We start from the raw sequence: 18,790 nt of genomic DNA on the forward strand, positions 1-18,790 counted from the left end.
GGAGCCCCCACATCAAAATGTTATTGCCAAGGACCAGAAACACGTTAGTCCCTTGACTGCAGCAGGTGCTTAATGTCAAGAGGCCACAGAACAGTTACAGGCATGGTACCAACCTCCCAGGGTTAGAGCATGCAACCTCCCAGGGTTAGAGCATACCTCCCAGGGTTAGAATGCTGAACTGAGGCTTGGCTCACTGAAATCATAAAAAATGAAGCCAGTCAGTTGAACTCAACTTATACCATACTGAAACCCTCAAGGTCATCAAAGTCTATAAAAGCAAAAATCCCCATCCAAAGGACAGCAACTTCAAAGAATAAAGGAACATCAGCCCACAGAAATGAGAAAGAATCAGGGCAAGAACTCTGGCAACTCAAAAAGTCAGAGTGTCTTCTTACATCCAAATGATCATACTAGCTCACCAGCCATGGTTCTTAACCAGGCTGACATGGCAGAAATGATAGACATAGAATTCAGAATCCGGAGGATAGTGAACATGATCAAGATTCAGGAGAAAGCTGAAACCCAATTCACGGAACTTAAGGAATTCAGTAAAATGATATAAGAGCTGAAAGAAGAAATAGCCGTTTTATGAAAAAGCCAAACAGATGTGATAGAGGTGAAAAACTCATTTCAAGAATTTTATAATACAATCAAAAGTATTAACAGCAGAATAGACCAACCTGAGGGAAGACTCTCAGATCTTGAACACTGGTTCTTTGAATCAATTCCATCAGACACAAATAAAGAAAAAAGAATAAGAAAGAGTGAACAAACCTCAAGAAACATGGGATTACGTAAAGAGACCAAATCTATGACTCATTGACATCTCTGAAAGAGAAGAACAGAGAGTAAGAAACTTGAAAGACATATTTGAGGACATAGTCCACGAAAATTTACCCAATCTCAGTAGAGAGGTTGACATTCAAATTCTGGAAATTTATAGAACCCCCGTGAGGTACTATACAAGACAACCATCCCAAAGACACATAGTAAACAGATTCTCCAATTTCAATGTGAAAGAGAGAATATAAAATGGAGCTATAGGGAAGGGTCAGGTAACTTACAGAAGGAACACCATTGGGCTAACAGCAGAACTTTCAGTAGGAACCCTACAAGGCAGAAGAGATTGAAGGTTATATTCAGAGTTCTTAAAGAAAACAAATGCCAACCAAGAACTCCATATCTAGCCAAACTAAGTTTCATAAGTGAAAAAATAAAATAAAATCCTTTCCAGGCAAGCAAATGCTAAGGGAATTTGTTACCACCACACCTACCTTATAAGAGGTTCTTAAGGGAGTGCTAAATATGGAAAGGAAAATTCGTTACTGGCCACCACAAAAACACACTTAAATACATACACCATTGACACTATAAAGCAACTACACAATCAAGTCTGCATAATAACCAGCTAACAACACAATGGCAGGATAAATCCTCAAACATCAATATTAACCTTGAATATAAATGGGCTAAATACCCTACTTAAAAGGCACAAAGTGGGCTGGGCGCAGTGGCTCATGCCTGTAATCCCAGCACTTTGGGAGGCTGAGGTGGGCGGACACAAGGTCAGGAGATTCAGACCATCCTGGCTAACACAGTGAAAAACTGTCTCCACTAAAAAAATACAAAAAAAAAAATTAGCAAGGCATGGTGGTGGGCACCTGTAGTCCCAGCTACTTGGGAGGCTGAGGCAGGAGAATGGCATGAACCTGGGAAGCAGAGCTTGCAGTGAGCAGAGATCGCACCACTGCACTCCAGCCTGGGCGACAGAGTGAGACTCTGTCTCAAAAAAAAAAAAAAAAAAAGGCGCAAAGTGGAAAGTTGGATAAAATAGCAAGACTCAACTATATGCTGTCTTCAAGAGACTCATGTAATGTGCAATGACACCCACAGACTCAAAATAAAGGCATGGAGAAAGATCTATCAAGCAAATGGAAAGAAAGTAAAAAAAAAAAAAAAAAAGAGCCAAAGTTGCTATTCTAATTTCAGACAAAACAAACTAAACGAACAATGATCAAAAAGGACAAAGAAGGGTATTACATAATGATAAAGGGTTCAATTCAACAAGAAGACTCAACTATCTGCATATATATGCACCCAACACAGGAGCAACAAGATTCATGAAACAAGTTCTTACAGACCTACAAAGAGACTTAGATCGATAACCACATCATAATAGTGAGAGACTTCAACACCCCACTGACAGTATCAGATAGATCATCAATGGATATTCAAAAGCTAAACTTGACACTTGATCAACGGGAACTAACAAACATTTACAGAACACTCATACCCAACAAAAAAATTTACATTTTTCTTACCTGCACATGGCACATGCTCTAAAATTGACCACACGATCGGCCATAAAGCAATTCTCAAAAAATTCAAAAAAATGAAATGATACCAACCATACTCTCTGACCAAAGCACTCTAAAAATAGAAATTAATACCAAAAAGGTCTCTCAAAAGCATACAATTACATAAAAATTAAACTGGCTCCTGAATGACTTTTGTTTAAACAATGAAATTAAGGCAGAAATCAAGAAATTCTTTAAAACCGGCAAAAAAAAAAAAGGTACAACATACCAGAATCTCTGGGACACAGCTAAAGAAGTGTTAACAGGAAACTTTATAGCACTAAATGCCACATCACAAAGTTACAAAGACCTCAAATTAACAACATAACATCACACCTAGAGGAACTAAAAAAGCAAGAAGAAACCAACATTAAAGATAGCAGAAGACAAGACATAACCAAAACCAGAGCTGAACTGAACAATTTGGAGATGTGAAAAAACATACAAAAGATCAACAAAATCAAAGTTTGTTTTTTGAAAGAATAAATAAGATTGATAAACTGCTCTCTAGTACCCTAAAACTTAAAGTATAATAATAATAAAAAATACACATAACATAAAATTTACCATTTTAATCATTTTTGTGTACAATTTAGTAGCATTAAGTATATTCAGAATATAGTGAAGCCATCACCACTATCCATTTCCAGAACTATGAAAATAAAAAATTTTAACATAGATTTAAAAAAAAAAAAGAAAGATGAGAGAAGACCCAAATAAACATAATCAGAAATGACAAAGGGGACATTACCACCAACCCACAGAAATGCAAAGAAAACCCAGAGAGTATTATGAACACCTCCACGCACACAAACTAGAAAACCTAGAAGAAAACCTCTCAAGATTGAAGGAGGGAAAAATTGCAGCCCTTAACAGACCAGTAGTGAGTTCCAAATTTGAATCAGTAATAAAAGGCCTACAACCATAAAAATGCCTTGACCAGATAGATTCACAACTAAATTCAACCAGATACATAAAGAAGAGCTGATACCATTCCTATTGAAATTATTCCAAAAAATCAAGGAGGAGGGACTCCTTCTTAACTCATTCCATTAGGGCAACATCATTCTAGTATCAAAACCTGACAGAAACACAACAAAAAAAGAACACCTCTGCCCAATATCCCTGATGAATATAGATGCAAAAATCCTAATCAAAATAGTAGCAAACCAAAACCAGCAGCAAATCAAAAAGCTAATCTACCACAATCAAGTAGGCTTTATCTCTGGGATGCAAGGTTGGTTCAACATATACAAATCAATAAATGTGATTCATCATGTAAGCAGAACTAAAAACAGAAACCACAAGATCATCTCAATAGATGCAGAAAAGACTTTCAATAAAATTCAACATCCCTTCATAATAAAAACCCTCAACAAACCAGACATTGAAGGGGCATACCTCAAAAAAATAAGAGCCATCTATGACAAACCCACAGCCAACATCATACTGAATGGGCAAAAGCTGAAATCATTCCCCTTGAGAAGCAGAATAAAACAAGGATGCCCACTCTCACCATTCCTGTTCAACGTAGTACTGGAAGTGCTAGCCAGAGCAATCAGGCAAGAGAAAAAAAATAAAAGGCATTTGGATAGGAAGAGAAGTAAATCTATCTCCCTTCACAGACTATATGATTTTATGCTTAGAAAACACCATAGTTTATGCCCAAAGGCTCCTGGAGCTGATAAACAACTTCTATAGTTTCAGGATACAAAATCAATATACAAAAATCAGTAGCATTTTTTACACCAATAACATCCAAGCTAAGAGCCAAATCAAGAAGGCAATTCCATTCACAATTGCCACAAAAAGAATAAAATACCTAGGAACTCAGCTAACCAGGGCAGTGACAGATCTCTATGATAGGAATTACAAAACACTGCTGAAAGAAATCAGAGACAGTACAAACAAATGAAAAAGTATTTCACATTCATGGACAAAAAGAATCAACATTGTTAAAATGGCCATACTGCCCAATGCAATTTACAGATTTAATGTTATTCCTATCAAACTACTGATGACATTTTTCACAGAATTTGGAAAAATATTCAGAAATTCACATGGAACTAATAAAGAGCCCAAATAGCCAAAGCAATCCCAAGAAGCAAAAAGAACAAAGCTGGTGGAATCACACTACCCAACTTCAAAATATACTACAGGGATACAATAACAAAACAGCATTGTCCAATAGAAAAATTGACACATAAATCCATGATACGTGTTAGAGAACCCAGAAATAAAGCAGCACACCTACAACCATCTGGTCTTCAACAAAGTCAATAAAAACAAGCAATGGGGAAAGGACTCCCTATGCAATAAATAGTGCAGGGTTAACTGTCTAGCTATGTGCAGAAGATTGAAAATGGATCCCTTCCTTTCACCATAACCCTAAACTATAAATACCCTAGAATAAAACCTAGGAATACCATTCTGCACATAGGCCCTGGAAAGGATTTCATGATGAAGATTCCAAAAGCAATGGCAACAAAAACAAAATTGAAAAGTGGGACCTAATCAAACTATAGAGCTTCTGCACAGCAAAAGAAACTATCAATAGAGTAAACAGACAACCTACAGAATGGGAGAAAATATTCACAATCTATGCATCTGAAAAAAATCTAACATCCAGAATACATTAATATATGGAATTTAAATCAATAAGCAAAAAAACCGAACAACTCCATTAAAAATGGGCAAAGGACATAAACAGACACTTCTCAAAAGAAGACATACCTGTGGCCAACAAGTATATGAAAAAATTTTCAACACCATTAATCATTAGATAAATGCAAATCAAAACCACAATGAGATATCACCTCACACCAGTCAGGATGACTATTATTAAAAAAGTCAAAACATAACAGATGTTGGCAAGGTTGCAGAGAAAAGGGAACACTTATATACTGCTGGTTGGAATGTAAATTAGCTCAGCCACTGTGGAAAGTAGTGTGGCAATTCTTCAAAGAACTTAAAACAGAACTGTTTGACCCAGCAATCCCATTACTGGATATATACTCAAAATAATATAAAGCATTCTACCATAAAGACACATGCATGCATGTGTTCATTGCAGCACTATTCACAATAGCAAAGACATGAAATCAACCAAGGTGCCCAACAATAGTGAACTGGGTAAAGAAAATGTGGCACATATACACCACTGAATAGTACATAGCTATAAAAAAAGAATAAAACCATGTTCTTTGCAGCAACATGGGTGCAGCTGGAGGCCATTTACTAAGCCACTCAATGCAGAAACAGAAAACCAAATACCACATGTTCTCACTTATCAGTAGGAGCTAAATATTGAGTACACATGGACACAAAGAAGAAAACAATAGATACCAGGGACCACTTGAGGATGGAAAGTAGAAAGAGGGTAAGGATTGAAAAACTATGTATCATATGTTACGCTCATTACCTGGGTGACTAAATAACCTGTACACCAAACCCCTATGACATACAATTTAGCCATGTAAAACCTGCAAATGCACCCCCGAAACTAAAGTAAAAAGTGGAAAGAAAATCACAATAATAATATTAATAGTAAATCAAAATTGGGTTCAAGATTTTAAAGGAATAATGATATTGATTGAAAGACTGGTGGATAATTTTTTGGCCAGAAAATACAGCCTTTTTCCCCTACAGGTAACTGTGAGTCATGAGAAAGCCCACCTTCTCCAAAGTTAATCATGATATTAATTTGTAAAACTGTATGTGATAGCACATCTATCTGGGACAGATTTTGAAAGACCACAAAAGTTTTCATATAAAGTATCAAGTTTTTATTATTTTTCAATGTCTAGTGAAAAAACACACATCCCATACGAATTGTTCCCTGTCACATTAAAACCCAAGACCCGTTTTTGTACTTAGGCAGTGACAATGTAATGCTATTGTTTAGTGTAATATCTGCGCAGTGGCAGGGACTGTAAGCCAAGGGCCAGCTTCTTACCTGAGGCCAGAAATTGCCTTTCAGCTCCTTTTATGTTTATTTCCAACCTATGTCTGCTATTTTTACACAACTATCTACCCTTTATTCATCTTTCCCTTTCTTTTTGTTCTACTTCCTCTATCGAACTCTGAGAGGATGTGGTTTAACAGATATACTGAGCTATGAACTTCTCTGAGAGTAGGCCCAATAGAAATCAAAACTATTAATAGCGCCTGTTTCAACCATGGCTACATTAAACTTTTTCCTTTTCCTATCATTACTTCCTTTTTCAAAAATCTGTGCATTTTCTGCCATAAATCTGGGTTTATAAAGACATCACTAGTGAGACGATTTTAAGATAAAGAAAACACCTCTAGGAAAAACAAAGTTTTAACAAAAACCAAAACAACACGCATAAAAGAATTTGAAAGACAGAAGAGAGAATTTAATTATTGATTAATAAGTTTCCAATTACCAAGTTCAGTTTTAAAACTGAATATAACTAAAGTCTTCGCATCTGTGTACAGAGACAGTTAAACTATAATGCATGATTATCTACTAGTGTTTCTGAGAATTCCAGCATTTTAGAGCTGTAAGTGATCCTAGAAATCATCTCTTATCCTCTGATGTTTCAAATGAGAAAACTGAGACCCAGGAAGACTTACCCAAGTTGACACAGGTAGCTAGTGACTGAGCAAAGTCTAAGTGTAGTTCTAAGCTCAAGTTTTCATTGATCTGGTCTCATAACTTGGTTCACATCACAGAAAAAAACAAGAGAAGTTTTAAATCTACATTTGAATTTTCTTTCAACATGTCTTAAAGAAGTCAGAAATATATCAGTTAGGAATCCTTGTTATAGTAAAGTTAGCTAATACACTTCCATGAATATATTTGCCTAAGACTCTACAGGTGGCACAGTAAGAGGATAAGAGATGCTAAATAGAAAGATTTTATATTATTATATCAGGTCGGTACTTGGACCTTGAGAATATGCACTTCAATTGGATTTTTTCAATTACCTAAATTATCACGGAGGTTCCAACAAACAATTTTTATGTACTCAAAAGGTCCAGGAGAGGAAGACTCTCCAAAATCTTTTCCACCATGGAAGGTAAAACTATGGCTCTGTTTCCAAAACCAAATCAAATTACTATCTTTAAAATGACTCTCACCTTTCAACTCGAGGAACATCCCAGCAGATAACACAAGCCGAAAGCATTATTATTAAATTCTACAAATTTCCTTAAATTGAATATTCACCAAGACAAAGAACTCAGTCTCACATTTCACTACTATTCCAAGATAAGGTTATTCATGAGATTTCAATTAGCTGACCAACAAATTATAAACTCACCAGCAAGGAATAAAACAAGATTGTTTTGTCAACCAATGATGGACACTTTGGATTATGTTATGTTTTAATGGTCATAAAACTGCGTAACTGAATTTCTTCAGAATAAAATTGAGCTACACACCATAAAGACAGCTCTCAAATACTCCCTAAAAATAGCTTAACAACTTTGTGATAAAGCCAACATATAGTTGAGTAAATAACAAACACAGATCTACAAATTATACAAATGCACATCTTAGTTTCACTCTGAATAATGTTTTCTACTAATCAGTTAGTACTATGAAGAGGTTCTGAACAATTGACAGAGCCAGGTCAATGTCCAAATACAGCTTAGAAATGCACCAAGATGCATTCTAACGATCAAGGATATTTTCTTCCTTTTTGATCAGCAACACCCAATCCAATCATTGATTATTTTAGACCTAGTGGAAAGGAGCTAGCAAAATGCATGAAGAGGGGTTTCCTAAAGCTGTTAAGGCCAATGTTTTCCATAATACAGCAAATTTTAAATAAATATATATATACATATATATGAATGTACAACAGTCCAAATATATTTGCAATGTAAAAACAAAATGCTTGAAACTATAACATATTTTTAATCTAAAATATGAATATATACTAAGTAGATCTTTTCCCCTTTAACCTCACATTTTGGGGAGGAGGTGGGTAATCCATTGAAAAATCTGCAGCCATAACAGTTGTTTTAGATCAGCAGTTGTGCCTCAGACGGGGATGAGCTTTCCCCAGTTCTGAAGCCCTCAAGCTTCTATTAACAACCCATAAACCACAATTAATTGCATTGTCCTGCCTAACTGCAAATGGTCTGAACAATGTGGGAAGCATATGAATCTGATGAGCAGTTAGTATCTCTAGCACAGTTCCTTCTAGGTTTTTAACCCTGACCAAGTCACTTGACCTCTCTATGCTGTATTTTCCCTATTTGTAAGATGAAGTATATAATAGTACCTACCTTAAAGCACCAATGTGAGGGGTCACGTGAGTTAATACATGAAAAGTATAGTACAGAATATAGCACGTAGCCCTCATTTTCCTATTCCTAACACATTGAATTGGTGACAGTCTGGATATATGACACTCTTCAGACAGAGTATTAAATAGCAAAAGAGTATCCTGCCTACTCCAAGCAACTAGCTAAATTATACATGACCTGGAGTCCGTAAAACCATATTAATGGGATGTAGGAGACCACATGACCAGAAATAGGAAAGCCACAGTTAGATGGGCAGATAGGATTTTACAGTACTGCTGATTTTCAGTTAGAAAGTATGATGACAGAATGAAGATAAACAATAGTTTGGAGTCAGACAAACCTGAACTTGAATCCCGGCTCTATCACCTATAATTGCGAGACCTTTTACAAGTCCATGAAAGGGTCTTTATAAGAACCCTGCCTGCGGATGGGCACGGTGGCTCACACCTGTAATCCCAGCACTTTGGGAGGCTGAGGCGGGCAGATCACAAGGTCAGGAGATCGAGACCATCCTGGCTAACATGGTGAAAACCCGTGTTCATTTGAAGACTGCCAGGTTAGCATGGGTAAGGGATTACTGTTTCTCTAGGAGAGGCATAGAAAGGCCTAAATGGAAGCAAAGCAGTACCCAGGTAGGGTTATAGCTTAGAGTCAAGAGGTAAAGATATGTTACTGAGGGACTAGAACCAGAGACATGGTGGCCTATTCAAGGCATCTGTAACTGGAAATGCCAGAAAAAATATAAATCCAAAATTCCTTAGGTGAGCAGAGTTAAACCCTGGGAATTAGGTGCAAACGACAAGTCCAAACAATCAGAGACAGGATTGGATTGATGATGAAGTTGAAACTTTAGAATTAAATGAAGAAAAGTTGGAAGGATTTCAAGTGTTCACACATGAAAAAATTTCAGTACAATTGCTAAACATCAGTCTCCTCATTTATTAACCAGCGGAAATAATAACTACCTACAAGGGTGGCCAAGAAGTTTCATTCGGAATAATAAACATAAAACACATACTAGGATCACCAGCTGGTAATAGAAAATAAATGGTCATGCCCTTGTACTTAAAGGTAGTTCAAACCTATTTCTGGAAACGTGAGTCTACATTCATTAACTCATGTCACTACTGATGCAGAATGCTTGGGACCTGCATGATGACAAAGCCTTCCAGTCCTAATGATGGCAAATACCATGGGCAGAAAACAACACTGTGAATCTCTCCAACACCATCAAGGTTTTTGTCTTCTTTTCTCACTCTAGGGAAAACCTGTACACTCTCTGTACCTTTCTCTCCACCTGGCTGTCATCTGCTTCTCCCACGGTTTTTTTACCCATTTCCTTTAGCAAGACAATGTTTCCCAATGATGTAACGATAAATAACTCTCTGAGATAGCCAAGTATGGTCCCTGAAATTCACAGACGAAAAGGGTTATACTGGAAGTAAAAATAACACTTGATTACAATACTGTCCATCTCCTAAAGCAGGGGTCCCCAGCCCCGGGACCACAGACTGCCACCAGTTCGTGGCCTGTTAGGAACCTGGCCACATGGCAGGAGGTTAGAAGCTGAGCTCTGCCTCCTGTCAAATCAGATCAGCAAAGGCATTAGATTCTCATAGGAGTATGAACCCTGTTGTGAACTGTGCCTGTGAGGGATGTAGGTTACACACTCCTTATGAGAACTTAATACCTGCCCCTGAATGTCCATGGGGAAATTGTCTTCCATGAAACTGGTCCCTGGTGCCCTAGAGGTTGGGGACTGTTGTTCTAAAGAATTATCATTGCTGGGTGTTGTTTTTAGGTCTGAATAGAGAGAATCCAAGATCACCATTTGAAGGACTAGACTCATACAACAGCCTCACCTTCATCTATGAACTTCCAAGTACACATAATTAGAACTTCCATTTTGTATATATCTTGAAAATTTAGAAATATCCACAAAGATCTGCTAATCCAATTCTCTCTTTTAAAGATAAAGAAACCAAATGAAAGACACTCACAAACAGGGCTTGTGTTACCCTGTTCATATTCACACTCACAGAACGATGCACTTTCCACTATACCACATCGCCTCTCTCCTCTACATTTTACTCTGAAACATAAGAGAGTATTTTCAGAGTTTCAGTAGTTCTGTGAGCTTCTTTCCCTAGCTGGTTAAGAAAACTTTGTCATGACTTTGGCTATTTATTTAATTTCACAATGATTAAAGTTGAAATTTGTTACAAGCTGACTGCAGCAACCAGTCAGAATAATCACTAATTCTTTCCAAGATCTCATTGAATTTCTAGGGCTCTTGCTGGAACTGCATTTAAGCATTCAAGGGAGAAAAAGCAAAAGTAACATCTCAATTCAATAAGAAACTGGGTTTACAACAACAGTGATAAAATAATAGTAACCTTTCCCTGTGGGTTCATTTTTTTCCTGCAGTGACTGAATATGATAAACTTCACAAAATACATCTATGGATGTATGCAAGTGGACAAGTCTATTGGGAGGAAAGAGGTGTGTGTGTGTGTGTGTGTGTGTGTGTGTGTGTGTCAGAGAGAGAGAGAGAGATTACATGAGTTTATTGACTGATTTGAAATAAAAGACATATTTTGTTTTTATAATTAAGTATTGAGGAAATAACCATATTCACCTTGTCATAGAGAGTCTAAATGCCTATGTGAATCACCTTCATAAAGTTAATTTCAGGATTAGCAATAACAGAAGAATAAAAGACCCAAACGGTACCCAAGACTGCTATGGTTATGAACTAAAATATGTTCCTCTTTAAACAGTGAACTAATGCCAAAACTCAAAACTGTTTGCGTTTATATTACATAATGTAAATTAGATTCACAATACGTCATTTACATAAATGATTCTATACACAAAACACTCATGAGAAGTTGGATGAGATTTTTTCAAATTGATAAGTTTGCACCTAGACTGATAGAATAAATGAATACAGCATTTTACATGCATAAACTGTGGAAAATAATAACTACCTAGCAAGGTAGTCATCAAAGATGTAATGAGAATTGTAAATATAAAGCACATAGTAGGATCATCAGCTGATAACATAAATGGTCATTGCCTTGTCCTCAAAGGACTATTCAAATCAGTCCTTAAATCTTTGACATCTTAAGGAATGCATTTCTGAACAATAACTCATCAATTTAGAAAATGTATTCAGTGCAAGGTAAATTTGTGCCTTCTATAAGATTTTAGTCAATAACACAGTAACTCATTTCCATTCCTGAATCCATGCTTTTCAACAAAATGGATAGAAACAGAGCTGTCCTCTCACCTCCCCATCAGTGCCAATTCTGTTCCCTCTACCCAGGTGCCAATTCTCAGATACTTTGAGAATCTGAGTATTCTCTTTCCCCTGGCCTTTACTCTTAGATGGCTATCATTATTTCCCCCAAGATATCAATTGATGATAAATTCTGCTATTTATTTCCTGGAGTCATTTGCATTTCTTTGAAGACTTTGAAAGGCAGAAAAACATCTGAGAGCCAAATATATCCATTTTTAATAATGGAAGCAATGTAATTTGCAGGAAGTTTACTGTAACTCCACCCATTTTCATCCCAGTATCAGGACTGGGAGTAGAATCCTAGATGGGTTAGAGGATTGAAGAATCTATACAGTCTACTCTGAAATTCTTTGTGTGAGTCAGTTTCCCCCTACAAAAAGGCTAGCTCTACCTTTGTGCTAGAAGGGCTAGATTTCACAGTAAGTTGCACTTTCCCTCACTTATCTACATTACTTTTGCAAACCCAGCCAGAAAAATGAATTAGTAAAGTAAATTTATATAATTAGATAAGAATAGATCAAACCACAGAACTTTCAAATAGGACTAACAGTAGTTTCTAGTAGGCGTGGCTAAAGGGTTCCTAGTTCCTACTTAAAATTTAGTTGGGAGTAGGGGAATAGGAGGAATACTGCTTAAAAGACAACCACCGGGCATTCACGTAATAATACTTTGAACATTATTTATAAAGGACTGGGCATGGGGGCTCATGCCTGTAATCTCAGCACTTTGAAAGGCAGAGGCAGGAGGATCACTTGAAGCCAGGAGTTCAAAACCAGCCTGATGAACATAGCAAGGCCCTGTCTCTATGAAAGAAAAATTGTAAAATTAGTCAGGCGTGGTGGCACATGTCTGTAGTCCCAGCTACTTGGGAGGCTTAGGCAGGAGGATCACTCAGGCAGGAGGATCACTCGAAGCCCAGGAGTTCGAGGATACAGTGAGCCATGATCATGTGACTGCATTCCAGCTTGGGCGACAGAGTGAGACTATTTCAAAAATCAAAGGGTTTGGATCTGGCCCATTCCACTAATACTATCAGTCTTCTCTCAGATCTCACCTACCTACTTGCCAAGAGAGAGGCTATATCTAAATACTGGAATGTTTGATGTTGTTTCCTGAGCAGCGTTTCCTTGATATGGGCCAAAACTTATACCTAAAATTGGATAGGTGGGGAAGGGGGCTTGTCGAAGAAAGCCACAACTCTCTGGTTCTTATTCTTTGAAACATGTGACATGGGTAAGTATGCAAACCTTGTATTTCAAGTATCTTTCAGCACCTTTCCTTCTTTTTTCTGGTTACAACTTGCCTGATTTTAAAAATAATTTTGTATATCTCTTAGCAACAGCTTTAACACCATTTACATCCTGTTTCAGCATAAGAATTCAATCTTTTTCCAAATAATCAAATCTTATAAACAGCAACGTACTTTAAGAATGTAATAATGTAATGGTTTTTAGAGTGAGTTCTTCAGTCCCTTAGGGTTCTACAGGGTGTCTCAGAAGTTCTTGCTGCTCAAGTACCCAACTCTACCTTTCATTAAAACTGCTTCATTTCTATCTTTTTTTTATAAATTCAGGTTCTGAGGTGTTACCAAAAGCTTTCACAGCTGCAAATAATTGCTTGAAAAAATATATCTGTATCTATCTATATATCTCCATCCACATTTTGTGATCCATGTATATTTTTGATAGATTTTTCCATTTTGATCATTGTTCTATCATATATTAAACATGACATGATACTGTAAAACCCAACCGGGCAGCTTTTCTCCCCTATACCAAGCTGTCTTTTCCAAGCAATTGGTTAACTTTAGTAGGGCTCATCAGTCTAGAGAAATAGTGTACACATTAAAATAATCTCTACATTCTAAAATTAATTCCTCAAAACCCATATAACTGTTGACATCATAATTGCAGGCTATTTGTCAAAAGTTGCGAGATGAATGACTATTTGTGTCACATTCAACCCCATGTCAGTGTAGAGACCTGGCCAATGCCTGACCTTTGGTTTAGTTTGCCTGCATTAACCATGTCTGTATGAGGTTTTGATGTCTGATAGATCCAAAAGAAAAAGAGACAGCTATCAATGCCTAACTCTAGACAGCTATCAATGCCTAGTATCTTGGAATACAATGAATCCTTGCGGGACTGAAAACAATACTGAAAACACTGCTTTAAGCAGGTTAATAATGATTTACAATTGTTTCATGATATGAAATGTTAGCCTGCTCAGACTGTCATAACAAAATACCACAGTCTGGGTGGCTTAAACAACAGAAATTAATTTTCTCACAGTTTTGGAGTCCAGAAGTCCATGATCAAGGTGCCAAGAAAAGTCTGTTCCTGGTGAGAACTTTCTCATTGGCTTGTAGACAGCTGCCATCACAGTGTCCTCACATGACCTCTCCTCTGTGCAGGAGGACAGAGAGCTCTCTCATGTCTTCTCTTTCTTTTATAAAAACACCAATCTCATTGAATTCGGGCCCCACCTTTATGACTTTATTTAATCCTAATTACTTCCCAAAGGCCCCATCTCCAAATACCATCACATTAAAGATTAGGGCTCTAATATATAAATTCAAGGGAGGGCACAAGTCAGAGTAATGACACATAAGAATGTCTTCTGGCCTCACATTTTATACTTTTCTGTAGTCTTCTTTAATCATTTGAATGGCCATGGGATTTATTTATTAGTATTAACCAAGTGTGCCATTTATTGCTAATGTCACTCCTGCCTTAAATTTACCACTTCACTAACCTTCTTGGACACTGAGTCTGGAGAGCAGACTCCAACGTAAGCAGAATTGGTCCACCCATGAGGGATGATGAAAGGAACACTTAAAAAGTCCTGTTGCTCTCAAAATCTCTCCTTCTGAGGTCTGTCATGATGCTGACCATTTTCTCCTCCTACCTGCCCTAAATTCCTACATCAGAGTTATCCCTGAGATTCAGGAAGAAAGAAAAGAATGAAATAGAAAACGAAAATAAACTTTCTCCCGAAAGTCATTAGTTAAGGGAATACATACTACCAGGGAAGGGAAAGGTGAAACTCCACTCTTAGAATTCTACTATTAAAAGACTGCCACATGTTAATTTTTCAGATTAGCCAACTGCCACATTAAGACAGTACAGAGTCTGGTCTTGAGACTATGAGAAACAATTTTGTGACTTTCAAGGGGTTCAGGAAGCATAGTAGGAGAGACACAAAAACAAACTACCTATATCACCATTTTGCCTATAGTACATTTTGGATACTTGATGGAAAACTAATTATAGCAACTCAGAGCACTAAACCAAAATGACAACTGGGGCCAGATCAGGTAGCAGAAAGTCACCATCTCCAAAGGTGAATACCTCGCAGATGTTTAACACATGTTTGCTAAATTGAACTGCTGTTAGGCTGGCCCTACCTGCATCCTTAATTTAGATGCTTTACGTTTTGTTGTTGGGTTATCTGTTATAATCTAACAGTTCATCTGCTAATTAGCTTTTCCACGTGCATTACATATCTCAAAAGTCAGAACTAATGCAGATAAAACATACCAAAAATTAGGAGCAATTTTTAACAGCAGAGTACAGTTATCCTAGGCACTGCTGCATTCACTTTGTCTTTGAAGGGTGAAGAAGAAAAACAATAAAGTCTTGTTTTTTCTGTAACACCTCTACATTACTGTGGCTTTTCATTACCTCTCATAGATTATTTGTTATAAACACAATTTTAAAACACAGAGTGGTACCAAATCAGAGAATCCTTATTTTACCACCCTCTGTCTGAGAAAGGTAGGAGTGTGAAAAAAAAAGAAAGAACCTGTCATTCACAGCTTCAAGCAGTTGGAATACCTTTGGGACTCAAGGTGACACAGAACAAAACTAACCCACAAAGGACTTTCTTTATGATCCCTCTTGTTCCTCTACTTAAGCCAACAGACAAAGCCCTGCATACCAATTCCCCAGCTGCTCGCAGTGCCAAAGTAATTTCAACACCAAAAGCCCACTCAGCCCTGGAGAATAAGAAACAGCGAAAGCACTCATGGTTGTCTGATTAAAGTTCAAGTGCTGCATCTCAGAAAGCTTCTGTCCTTTAGAAAGCTTGAAGTCCTTAGGCCATGTATGCCTTTGATTACCTACCCTCCAAAAAGCCTGAGACTGCCTCTTCTGCTTCATCAAAGGCCAGAGAAAAAGGGTAGGGAATTTTGGTTTTACCACATCACCTCAAACACTTTGGGAGAACTTGAGAAATGACCATTGCATACCCAGAATATTTTAGTAAAATTCATGTACAGCTTGGTTATTCAGATATTCACAAACATATTAAAATATACAATAAGGCTCTGCCTATGTAAGTGATGTGCCATTTGCAGTATAAATAACAAAAACAGAACTTCAAAATGGTAGGGTTGTCTGATACTTCCACAACAATTTTTAAAAACTAAGTATTTTTAGAGATTAGGTATATGGAAAAATTGAATTGATATTACCAAGAGTTCTAAATGCCTTCTCAATCCCTCCTCGCCATACACACAATTTCCCCTGTTATTAACGTCTTCTGTTAGTATGGTAATTTGTTATAATTAATGAGCTAATATTGACACACCATTTTCACTAACATCTATAATTACACTGGGATTTACTCTTTCTGTTGTATATTCTGTGGGTTTAAACAAATGTATCGTGACAGGTATCCACCATTGTAGTACCATACAGAATAGTTTCACTTCCCTAAACATAATCTGTTCTCCACTTAATCCCTCCCTCCTTCCTCCCAGGTCCCAAGTAACCATTGAGCTTTTTACTGTCTCCATAGTTTTGCTTTTATCAGAATAGTAGGACTCATAAATTGTGTGCCTCTTTCAAATTGTCTTCTTTCACTTAGCAATATGCATTTAGGGTTGCTGTATGTCTTTTCATCACATAACATTTAATTTCTTGTTAATGCTGAATAATATTCATTTTTATGAGTGTGCCACAATTTATCCATTCACCAATTGAAGGACATTTTGGTTGCTTCCAAGTCTTGGCACTTGTGAATAAAACTGCTATAAACATTTGTGTGTTGGTTTTTGCGTACTTAAGTTTTCAATTCATTTGGGTTAATATCAAGTTGCGCAATTGCTGGTTCATATAGTAAGTGTTCGTTTTATTTAAAATTGCCAAACTATCTTCCAAAATGGCTGTATCATTTTGTGTTCCTACCAGCAATCAATGAGCATTCCGGTTGTTCCACATGCTCACCAGCACCTGGTGTTGTCAGTGCTTTGGATTTCAGCTATTCTAATAGGTAGTGGTATATCGCTCTTGTTTAAATTTACAATTCCCTGATATCATATGATGTAGAACATCTTTTCATATGCTTGCTTGCCATCTGTATATTTTCTTTGGTGAGGTGTATGTACAGATCTTTAGGCCATTTTTAATTGGGTTGTTTATTCTGTTATTGTTGAATTTTAAGAGGTTTTATATATTTCAAATACCAGTTCTCTATCAGATATGTGGTTAGCAAAGAATCTTCTCCCAATCTGTGCCTTGTCTTTTCATTGTATAACAGTGTCTTTGGCAGATAAGTTTTTAATTTTTATGAAGTCCAACTTACCAATTTTTTCTTCAATGGATCATGTTTTTGGTGTTATATTTTTTTAAAGTCATCATTAAACTCAAGGACACCTAGATTTTCTCGTGTTATATTTCAGAAGTTTTAGTTTTAGTTTTGTATTTCACATTTAAATCTATGATCTACTTTGAGTTAATTTTTGTGAAAGGCATTAGGTATGTGTTTAGATTTATAGTGTATTTATTTATGTATTTATTTATTTACTTTTTGCTTGTGCGTGTCTCATTGTTCCAGGACCATTTGTTGAAAAGACCATATTTTCTCTGTTGACTTGCCTTTGCTTCTTGTCAAAGTTCAGTTGACTGTATTTGTGTGGGTCTATTTCTGGGCTCTCTGTTGTCTCATTAACCTATTTGTCTGTTCTTTTACCAATGCAACAGAGTCTTGATTACTGTAGCTGTATAGTAAACCTTAGAATTGGATAGTGTGAGTTCTCCATATTTTCCCTCCTTCAATATTATGTTGACTATTTGGGGTATTTTCATCCAAATATAATTTTAGAATCAGTTTATCAATACCCACAAAATAATGTGCTGGGATTTTTTTTGAGGTTGCATTAACACTACAGATCAAGTTGGGAAGACTGACATATTCACAATATTAAGTCTCCTTATCCAAGTATGTGATATCTCTCTCCATTTATTTAGATCTTCTTTAATTTCATCAGAATTTTGTAGTTTTTCACATATAATTCTTGTGCATATTTTGTTAGATTTATTACCTAATTATTTTATTTTTGGTGTTAATGTAAATGGTATTGTGTGTGTTTTTAATTTAATTTTTAAATGACAGTGGTTGCATATATTTATGTGGTACAATGTGAAGTTATGAGATGTGTATCCATTGTGAAACTATTAAACCAAACTAATTAAAACATCCATCATATCACATATTTATCACTTCTTTGCAGTGACATTTAAAATATTTAAAATTGACTCTTTTGATAATTTTTAAATATACAATATTATTAACTATCGTCACCATGCTTTCAATAGATCACTAAAATATAGTCCTCATTTCTCACTGAAACTTGGTGTCTTATGACCAACATCTTCCCATTCCCTGTCCATTTCCCTCTACAGACTTGGGCAACCACCACTCTACTCACTACATCTATGTGTTTGACTTTTTATATCCCATATATAAGTGAAATAATGTGGTATATGTCTTTCAGTGCTTGGCTTGTTTCATTAGCATAATATCCTCCAGGTTCATTTATGTTGTCACAAAGGACAGAATTTCC

This window comes from Symphalangus syndactylus, chromosome X (assembly GCF_028878055.3).
Source record: "Symphalangus syndactylus isolate Jambi chromosome X, NHGRI_mSymSyn1-v2.1_pri, whole genome shotgun sequence".
Taxonomy (NCBI): domain Eukaryota; kingdom Metazoa; phylum Chordata; class Mammalia; order Primates; family Hylobatidae; genus Symphalangus; species Symphalangus syndactylus.